Genomic DNA, 9,981 nt, shown 5'->3' with positions numbered 1-9,981 from the left:
TTTTTTTTTGGTTTTTCTCCGGTACCGGGAACCGAACTCACGACCTTGCACTTGCCAGGCAGGCGCTTTTGCCGCTGAGCTAAATCCCCAGCCCCTGGGATTTTTGATACAATGGGCCCCAGGGTGTATCTCTTGCATCAGAATTATTTGGCATTCTGTGAGCCTTGCTTACCTGTACGTTGAGTTCTTTCCTCATACTTGGAAAGTTTTCTGCTGTGATTTCTCTAAACAGATTTTTCTATTCTGGGTGTGCTGCCCTCTAATTTTCCTCTCACTCTGATCAGCTTTAGGTTAGTCTTCTTGGTGTACCTAGTAGCTGCTGGGTGTTTTTAAGGCATTGTTTAGCGTCACGTTTCCATGAGGCCTGAGAGGATGTCCTCAAATTGGTCGTTTCTGCTGTTCCTGAATTCAGTAGAACTCTTGGAGTTTCGTTTGGTACTTTTCCATGGAGTCTATTTCTTGGGTAAGTTTGTGGTTCACGTTTTGAATAGTTTCAGTCAGTGCTTTTAATCTTTTGTTTCTTCCACACCCACACTGGTCGGTTTGTTCATTCTGTCGTTTGGGTTACGTCATCTTTGAGCTCCACGTTTCTTTGCTTCCTCTTTAATCATTTCGTGGGGCTCGACTGTTTTGTGTCTGATTTCCTCTCCATTGGTGCCCTTTGGATTTGCTTTGGGAGAGTTGGGGGCCTTTGGAGGCATTGTGGTTATTTTGTCATGTTCTTATTTTTTGTGTGCATGGGCGTTTGTGTGTGTGTGTGTGTGTGTGTGTGTGTGTGTGTATGCTGACTGTTGATCAAATAGAGTGAAGTGAAGTTGTTGTTGGTACAAAGATCTCTACTTAGGTTCTGTTTTCTAGTGACGTGGTCTTGTTTTTTGTTTCTCAGAGCTACTGTCTCCCTCTTTGACCTATTCAACCTAACTGGGTTGGACTCAGTCACCCAGCTAGTAACAAATTGACCTCAGTCTCTTCCCCACAAAAAATTATAAACTCTCAAATTTTCAAGATCTTCATGACTATCTGTTTTGGAGGTGTAATACCTCACTGCCATTACAGGGGCAACAGCAGCCTTAATAATTTCACCATCATCTTGGACCTCAACTTTACCAAATCCATGTTTCTTTGGTTTAGCGTCTATGCTTTTACAACCCTGATCACTGAAGTGATTATCTGAGAATGAGAAAGGAGAGAAGGTTTTCCCACAGGCAACAGCTCCATTGTAACTTTTAGCAAAGTAGAAGTCACAGAGCAGAACGTCAGGAGAGTCATTTTTCCACATAGCCTGAGAGGGAAACGACCACTGCTGGGTGTGCTAATGACCCGCAATATCAGTTAGGGACAATGGGTACCTTCTAGTTCATGCAAGGCAGGCAGTTACCACCCACCAGCGGCATTAACCCCACCATTTGGCTTTCCTCCATGTTTACTATAAAAATTCATCTCTCAAAGAAATACATGGTTCTTTTAGGACTACAGTTTTACCACTCCTCTGACTCTGGGTATTTTTTTTTTTTTTTTTTTTTTTTTTTTTTTTTTTTTTTTTTTGGTTTTTCTCCGGTACCAGGAACTGAACTCACGACCTTGCGCTTGCCAGGCAGGCGCTTTTGCCGCTGAGCTAAATCCCCAGCCCCGACTCTGGGTATTTTGACTTTAAAAAAATGGTTTCCACAGTGCTGCTGTGAGCCCCCTTTCACATACATCTCTGCCTTACATGTGACCATTTCCTTCTAGCAGTACTTGTTATTTTTCATGAAATTTTCTTCACTGAGAAGATAGTGGGTTGCTACTAGGGACTTGAAAGAAATTACCGTTCATATTGAATTTGCTTGGTGGGGTGGGGGATTGAACCAGGACCTTGTGCATGCCAGGAAAACACTCTCCCACTAATGGATACCTCCCAGCACCTTTTGTTTTTAATTCAAGTTCTCATTAAGTTGCCAAAGCTGACTTCAATCTTATAATCCTCCTGCCTCAGCCTCCTGAGTAGCTGGGGTGACAGGAGTGTGCCACCATGCTGGGCTCAAATTGAGTTATTAAACTTGCTTCTAAGTGTAAGTGATGCCTATGAAAATGAAAATAAGAACAACTAGGGCTGGGGATGCAGCTCATGGTAAAGTGTTTGGCGTGTGCAAGGCTCTGGATTCCATTCCTCATACCACCAAAAATAAAAATAGCCAGGGGCCTCATCACCCCTCCTGGCACTGGCTACCTGGGGGGCACATGGGCTACCCTAAAAGCAAAACAGCGTGATCTAGAAATACATAGCAGACCTAGAAATACTTTGGGCCTTGGTTGAGCCCGGAAGCCATCTCATCTTCACTGCGAGGAGGCCGGGGAGGGACACGCAGGAAGATACTGCCCCTCAGTCCCTTGAGCTAGGGCAGACACTATCTGGCACCTGAGCCCCAGCCCAGGTGAGGAGTCAGAACCCTGGACAGCTCAGCGTTCCCTACCCACCTGCCCCATCTTTGCTTAGGAAAAAGGTGCTTCGTTTGTGTTTTGCACCTTATTTCGTAGAAAAGCCAACTGGTTGGCTCCAGGTGAAATTCTCCAAATTTAAACAAGGCCTAGACTTGGTCATTACACAACTGTCCTCTTCCGGTAATTTCTAAAATACTTTTCCTTCTTTGTTCTTACAGAGCCTGTGTGGTTTGATAAGAAATTGAAGTCTGGTGCTTGCCTGGAGTCCTGGCTCCTCAGGAGGCTGAGGCAAGAGGATCACTTGAGCCCAGGAATCAGACAGCAGCCTGGACAACATAGGGAGAAAAGAAATTGACGTCCAGGTGACTGCTAGTGACCCAGAGAACACCATAGGGACAGAAAACAAACTCCTGGGCCTTTAACCTATTACTTTTTTTTTTTTTTTTTTTTTTGAGACAGGGTCTTGCTATGCAGTTCAGGCTGGCCTTGAGCTCACTTTGTAGCCCAGGCTGGCCTCGAACTCGCAAGGATCCTCCTGCCTCAGCCTCCCGAGTACTGGGATTACAGGCGTGCACCACCACACCTGGCTAACCTATTACTTCTTAAAAGGCAGATGAGGATTTAAAAGTGGTGGTGGGGCTTTGCTTTGTTGCTAAACACCATGACTTTTCATTAGACCTTTAGAAGCCCAATAGGAACAGGGGAGAAGAAGAGACAGAGACAGAGACAGACCAAAAGGGAGAGTGTTTGACTTCATTGTGTGTCTTTTATTAATTAAAGCTTTGGATATAGATATATTAATTATTAAGGAAAAGTTGGCAAAACAAGGTTTATCAGCCATACATTTCCTAGCCTGTCTCATCTCCCTTTCAGACTGCAGACACCAAGCTAAGATGTGTATCGGGACATTCAGCGATGCCTCGAAGTCTCCACTGTCCCGACCCTAGGGTCACCTTGGATTCCAGCAAGGCCTAGCATGGCTAATCCTGCCCTGGGAAGAGACAGCCATCCCTGTCCTGAAGCCAGAAGGATTCTTCCTCTGGAGCTACAGAACCAGGGCTGAGATGAGGACCCACCAGCCTGCCACAGCCCCATTGAAGCTGGTGGCCACTCCTTTGCTGGCGGGCCAGTCTGGGCCTTCTCTTTAGGCCTGCAGCCCTCTCAGTCCCTCAAGTGGAAACCCTTCTTCCCATCTCTTCCTTCCTTGTTAGGGGGCCAGCTTGATCTTCACCAGAGCTCGGCCCTCTACATTTTCTCTTACCTTCCAGCTAAAGTTTTATCCTGTAAACTCGTGCTGCATGTCTTAGCTTTAATTTCTGTTATCAATGAGGCAAGGACCCATGCTAGCAAGTGACCCTAGCTCAAAGTCACCCAGCTGGCTGGCACCAGGATAGGCAGGTTAGAAGTCAGTTCTGCTGCTACCCTGTTATTCACATAGCCAACATGTTTGTGAGCATGCATGATGTGTGTTTGTTACACTACAGGTTACACTTCTGTAACGCAGAGACCCCAAATGTTCCTCTCACATTGCATTCCAGAAATGGACACGTGGTCCACAGAAGGCAGACTGGAACCTGGGTTCCTTCTATCTTCATGTCAGGGTTGATAAACTGTCTGTTAAGAGCCAACAAACATCTCTTTTAGGCTGTGTGGGCTAAAAAATCAGTATCACAACTGCTTAGTCCTGCTAATGTAGCATGAAAGATATTACGTAAAGAAATAACATGGCATATTCCAATAAAACATTTTGCCCATGCTGGGGATCAAATTGAGGGCCTCAACTAGGCTGGGCAAGTGCTCTACCACTGAGCCACATCTCCAGCTGTTTTTATTTTATTTTGAGAGTGGGTCTCACTAAGTTGTTCAGGCTGACCTTAAACTTGTGATCCTCCTGCTTCAGCCTTCCCAGAAGCAGGGATTACAGGCACCAATACAACATTATCTAGGGGCTGGGGATATAGCTCAGTGGCACAAGCACCTGCCTGGCAAGTGCAAGGTTCTGAGTTCAATTCCTGTTACAAAAAAAAAAGTTATCTAAAAAATAGGCTGCAGGTCATACTTTGCCCATTGACCATAACTCTGTGATCCTGATCTCCTATTTCCTTTTTGCCAGTATGGATGTGTTTGGACAGGGGAAAAATGGATCAGAAGGGCCACGGTTTTCCTATAAAAACATGATCCATGAATAAATATGTCATGGCAGAGTCGCACAGTAAAATACTATGCAACAAGAATGAATGGACCAGAGCACTACACAACACCGACTTCTTCCATAAATATGTCCGAAAAAAGAAGCCCAACTCAAAAGAATGCTGATTGATTCCATTTATAAAACTAATGTGGCCAGAAAGGACAGCCAGGTGAGGACAGCTGGATTTTGTCAATGTTTCATTTCTTGACCTGGATGGCTGTGTTCGCATGTGAACATTTATTTGGGTATAGTTGCATACTCGTCTACATATATGGGACTGGGCTTCATGGCAGGAGCTCTGTCAGCGATTTTGGGACCTTGAGGAAATCCCAGAAACCTCAGCTCAGTGGCACAGCGCCTGCCTGGCAAGGGCAAGGTCCTGAGTTCAATTCCTGGTACAAAAAAAATCCAAAAAAACCTCAGTCCTGATTTGTTTGTTCTTATGACAGTAGTAATTGACTTCATCTGCATTTCTTAGGTGAGAAAATAAATGCTCGTGCATTTAAACCACTGGAATTGGGTCTTTATTACCCAGAGTCAAACACAATTCTCAACAGACATGGAAGGCTTTCCTGAGAAGGTGACATTTAAACTGAGAGTAGGATTATAAAGTAGCAGATATTACAATAGCAAAGAAAAGCCGAAAGGCCCTTCTGCCCCACTGCCCTGCTGATTGCTTACCATCTTCTAGACAGGAAGATAAGGGCCTGGAGAAGTCAGGAAAGGAGATTTCAAGGTAGGAGTGATTAGTCAGGAAGGGGCATTTAGCCAGGCACGGGTGTGCATGCCCGAAATCTCATCACTCTGGGAGGCTGAGGCAGGGGGATTGCAAGGTCAGTCCTACCTTGGGCAACTTAGTCACTTGACAAGATTTGTCTCAAAATAAAAACTAAAAAAAGGCCTCGGTGGGGATGTAGCTCAGGGCAGAGGTCCTGGGTGCAGTCCAGTACTGGGCGGAGTGGGGCAGGAGTGACATGCCGAGCTCTGAGGAAGAGAGGCCTCAGGGATAGGCTGTTGTCTGGTGCACATTCCCTCTGGGACACTGGTTACACAGGGGCCGTCACGACATGATCCCTCCTGTGAACACCGGTCTGCCATTGTAGTCCCCGCGAGATTGGGGGCAATGTCTGCGCTGCTCGCCACTAGCAGATCCTGGCGTGGAGGAAGAGTTAGTGCGCGGGGCACAGCGGACAGAACCGGGGTGAGAGAGGGAAGGAACAACGAGGCAGAAGAGAGGAAATCCGGTGGTCGGCAGGCTCCTCTCAAGGGGACACACCCATCAGAGCCCCACGGTGCTCTCCCAGGCAGACAGGAAGGACTGTGCTCAAGCACCTTCGGGGATCACACCAGAGTGGCCCCTCTCTCCTGCCCAGGGAGCACAAGACTCTCGCTGACCCCACGATGCCTAACCTCCCCGCCTCCGTCGTAACAGTGGATCCAGAACATGGGCGCACGACCCAGCCCAGCAGCAGCTCGAACCAGAGCTAAGAAAACAAATTCGTTCCCCTTGGGCTGTACAAGAGCGAGCCTGGATTCCTCCAGCCTGACCCAGCTGCCCGGAGATGCCAGCCGCGGTCCTGGGCCCGGCAGCCAGAGAGAAGCAGGAGGACATTTAGAAAGAACCACGAGGGACCTGGGAGTTCCTGGATCCATTCCGCCCTTCCTAGTTAGGAGTCAGCAAATCCCTTTTGTGTTTGCAGAAGAGCTGAGTTCTTCTCTCTTGAAATCTGCCGGCTATCTTTCCTTCCAAAATGCACCCTGGTCCCATTTTCTCCCCATCCCACAAGCCCCCGGCACACAGCACCCTCCATAAATGGAAAAGTCTCCAGGGGCGTCCTGGCTCCCCCAAACCCACCGCCTGCTCCGCAGGTCTTAGATGTCAGCCCCGTCGGATCCGGGTTCTCATACATTTAGGTAAGATGCAAACTTATTCCCCTGTCTCAAAGCCTCTGAGGGAGGCACCGCTGTCTTCCCGACACTTGCCCTCCTCCCCAGGGTCAGCTGTTTGTTCCTCCGACTCTAAGCTCTTGATATCTTCAGAGTCTCTGCATGCTAATTTTTCAGCATTCATTTTTTCTGCCAGTACCGGGGGTTGAACCCAGGACCTTCACACTGAGCTACAGCCCCAGCCCTATTTTTGTTTTTTAGTTTTGAGACAGGGTCTCACGAAGTTGCTAGTATCATCAGGCTGGACTTGAACTTGCTGCCTTCCTGCCCATGCCTCCCAGGCGCTGGACTTAGAGGACTGTGCCACCACGCCCAGCTTAGTATTTTAGTATTCTTGTATAATAACCATAGCTACCCAGCCCATCACTTGGCCATCATCATGTTATTTAAATTTTGCGCAGCAGCTATTACTAGCCAGGGTTGTATCATTCATGATTTTGGTATTGTTGCTTGTCTGTCTTCCTGGGAGTCCTCACCTGTCTTGTTCACTGTGGACCCACCTGCATACAGCAGGTGCTCAAGAAGTGTTTGCTGAATGAATGAATGGATGAATGAATGTGCTATGAAATGGGGAGAAACTGGAGTTCTACACCAGGTCCCTGTTGATTCTCTTTTCCTCTGAACTATGCTCTCTTCCTCACCACTTCCTGTTGCTTAACTCACCAGAGAAATTAGATTTTGTTTGTTTGATGGATGAAGTTTGATGTATATAGTTTGATGGCCTTGAGCTCACTATGTAGCCCAGCCTGGCCTCGAAATTCTGGTGATCCTCCTGCCTCAGCCTCCCAGGGGCTGGGATTACAGGGATGTGCCACCACACCAGGCTAGGAATTTGGACCTGACATGGGCAGGACCTGACTCAGACTCTGTCTCCACATGGGAGGAACATGAACCCCTCCTTGCTCAGCCAGTGACACCAGTTGCTGACAATGCAGAGCCAGAGGGCAGGAAACTCAGGGTCCACAAACAGCAGAGGACGTGGACCTGGACTGCTTCTTCCTCCGGGGTTCACTGGTTTTTCCCGACTCTCTCAGCCCTGCCCTCCCAAGTTCTCATTTTATAGCTCTTTGAGGAATTCATATGAATTCCCCAACCTTCACTACATGAAAGCACTGGTTATAAAACCCCAGCCTTGACTACCGCTCTGTGGTTAAATATTGATAACAGTTAAGACATAGAGGCACAGGGTGGACACTCGACAGTGATGGTAACTTCAGGTCTTAGAGGTCAGGCGGAGCCTGTCTGCCACCTGAGGCCACCCACTCAAGAGGTCAGTCACCTGCAGTGGCAGAGAAGGCGGCAGGCCGGGGCGTGTGCTGAGGGCAGAGCTACTCTATGGGCTCAGCCGCCCAGACTCCACGGGCGCTGCCTCCCCGGCTGCAGCTGCACTCTCCTGGGGAGAGCTCAGGAGCAAAGACCTTCGTGCTGTGCTCCAGTGAGGACAAGGGGGAGAACGGCGGAAATCAGCGCTGTATCTGAGAGCAGCTCGAGGCCCACAGCGCAGGATCCGGTGAGCACTCCCCATCTGCCCCGGGGACGGCGGCCCGGGCTGGGCAGGGGTCACAGCCAGCGGCCCCGTCTCAATGCAGGGATCACGGAGGAGTTAGGGCAGCTGAACTCCGCGAGGCCTGGTCTGGATGGGACTCTGGAGTGGGGAAAGGAAATTAACGGGGAAATGAATGAAATCCAAAGAAAGCTGAGAGTTTAGTTTAACAGTAAAAGGACGATAAGGTGAGGCTTGCTCGGGCCGGGGATATAGCTCAGTGGCACAAGCGCCTGCCTGGCTATATCCCGGGCCCCTCCTGCCGTTTTATTTTGTGATTGTTGATAGGTGCTTATTGTAACATTATTATACATATTTAAAATGCATATCCCACAGTGGACACTTTTTTTGTGCGTTACTGGGAATCAAGCCAGGGCCTCATGCACACCAGGCAAGTCATAGACCATTGAGATATGCATCTTTGTACACTTTTCCAATTAGTTCTATTCATAAAATATCTAAAATTTGGGTTGTTGTCTCAAAAAGTACAGAATATATGCACACACTGAAGATGCATACACATGGACCAAATATATATACACGAAAATTGGATGGGCTGGTGGTGCAGCTTGGTGGTAGAGCGCTTGCCTAGAGTATGTGAGGCCCTGGGTTCGATCCCCGGCACTGCCAAAACAGGGAAAAGAGCATACATGTTTGTATGAATGTAGTGCGTACTCACAAGAACCCCGTACAACACAGAAGTGAATATCAGGTGCACGGGGGCGACAGCGCTTGGTACCCCGACCTCCATTCTCCTCCATGGGCGTGCAGGCTGGCGGCGTGCACTTGGGACGGGGCCTAGGGCTCTGTTACTAATTAATCCGGGCATTACGGCTGTACTTTCAGAGAGCATTTCTATAATTTGTTACTAATTAATCCAGGATTTGCAATTGGACAGACTGTCACATCCTTCTTATGACAACGGTCTCAGAAGTCAGCCGGAGCAGGAACACGAGGTTGCGTCTCTTAGGCACCCCATTATATCCCTCAAAAGAGGAGGTGGGTAGGCGGCATTGAGGCCTCAAAAGAATAAAAAAACTTTCTTTCACCCAGACTTCCAGTCCACTTTGACACATGAATGCTTGTCCCCATATAAAAGAGCTCCACCCAGTAGCATATTCAAGTCAAAGTATTTCACGTAAAACCGATCAGTGTTTCTCGATCAGGGATACACAAGTGCTGAAGAGGGCACTAATGTTAGTCTCCTCCTTCTGTTGATCCTTTCTCTCAGCTTGGGTTTAACCGGTTTCAGAGCCCGTTGTTCAACTCGGCTGAAAGTGCCGCTTCAGGCTGAGATAGCTGGGATTTGAGATCGCCTCCCGTTTACCTTCCTCAGTAACGCCCGGCCGTGTTTTCACAACGGGCCCGACTCCACACTCTTTTCCTGTTTTCCTTTTTGCTGTGTCAGAACTTCAGCCCAGGATCTTGCACTTGCTAGTCTGTTTTATTACCTTTCTTTTGCTTTCTTTCTTCTTCTTCTTTTTTTTTTTGGTACCAGGAATGGAGCTCAGGACCTTGTGCTTGCCAGGCAGGCACTTGTGCCACTGAGCTAAATCCCTGGCAACCCCCTCCTTTTTTTTTTTTCAATACTGGGGAGCAAGCCCAGGGCCTTCATATTGACATACATCCCCACTCCTTTTTTTAGTTTTTAAATTTTTATTTATTTACTTATTTATTTATTTGAGACAGGGGCTCACTAAATTGCCCAGTTTGAGGTCAAGCTTTCAATCCTCCTGCTTCAGTCTCCAAGAGTGTTGGGGTTACCGGTACGTACCACCAGGCCTGGTGCTGTTTTATTTCTTTAGTTACTTTTAGCACCATCCCTTTTTTGCCTTTTCTTTTTTCTTTTTTTTTTTTTTTTTTTTTTTTTTTTTTTTTT

The 9,981-nt window shown here is 47.8% G+C and overlaps 1 protein-coding gene across 1 annotated transcript in view; it reads left to right on the top strand.

Annotated features, from left to right (window-relative positions):
• The first annotated feature begins 6,773 nt into the window (after positions 1 to 6,773).
• Positions 6,774 to 9,981, top strand: part of Slc51b (solute carrier family 51, beta subunit) — an 8,656-nt gene continuing 5,448 nt past the window's right edge. The window contains exon 1 of the mRNA XM_005393727.1: positions 6,774 to 8,069. The gene's annotated coding sequence lies outside the window, so the exon portion shown is untranslated. The remainder of the gene's footprint in view (positions 8,070 to 9,981) is intronic.

This window comes from Chinchilla lanigera, unplaced genomic scaffold (assembly GCF_000276665.1).
Source record: "Chinchilla lanigera isolate Chin_1 unplaced genomic scaffold, ChiLan1.0 scaffold00049, whole genome shotgun sequence".
NCBI lineage: Eukaryota > Metazoa > Chordata > Mammalia > Rodentia > Chinchillidae > Chinchilla > Chinchilla lanigera.
The sequence above is the reverse complement of the archived record's forward strand: the minus strand, read 5'-3'. Positions and strand labels throughout refer to the sequence as shown.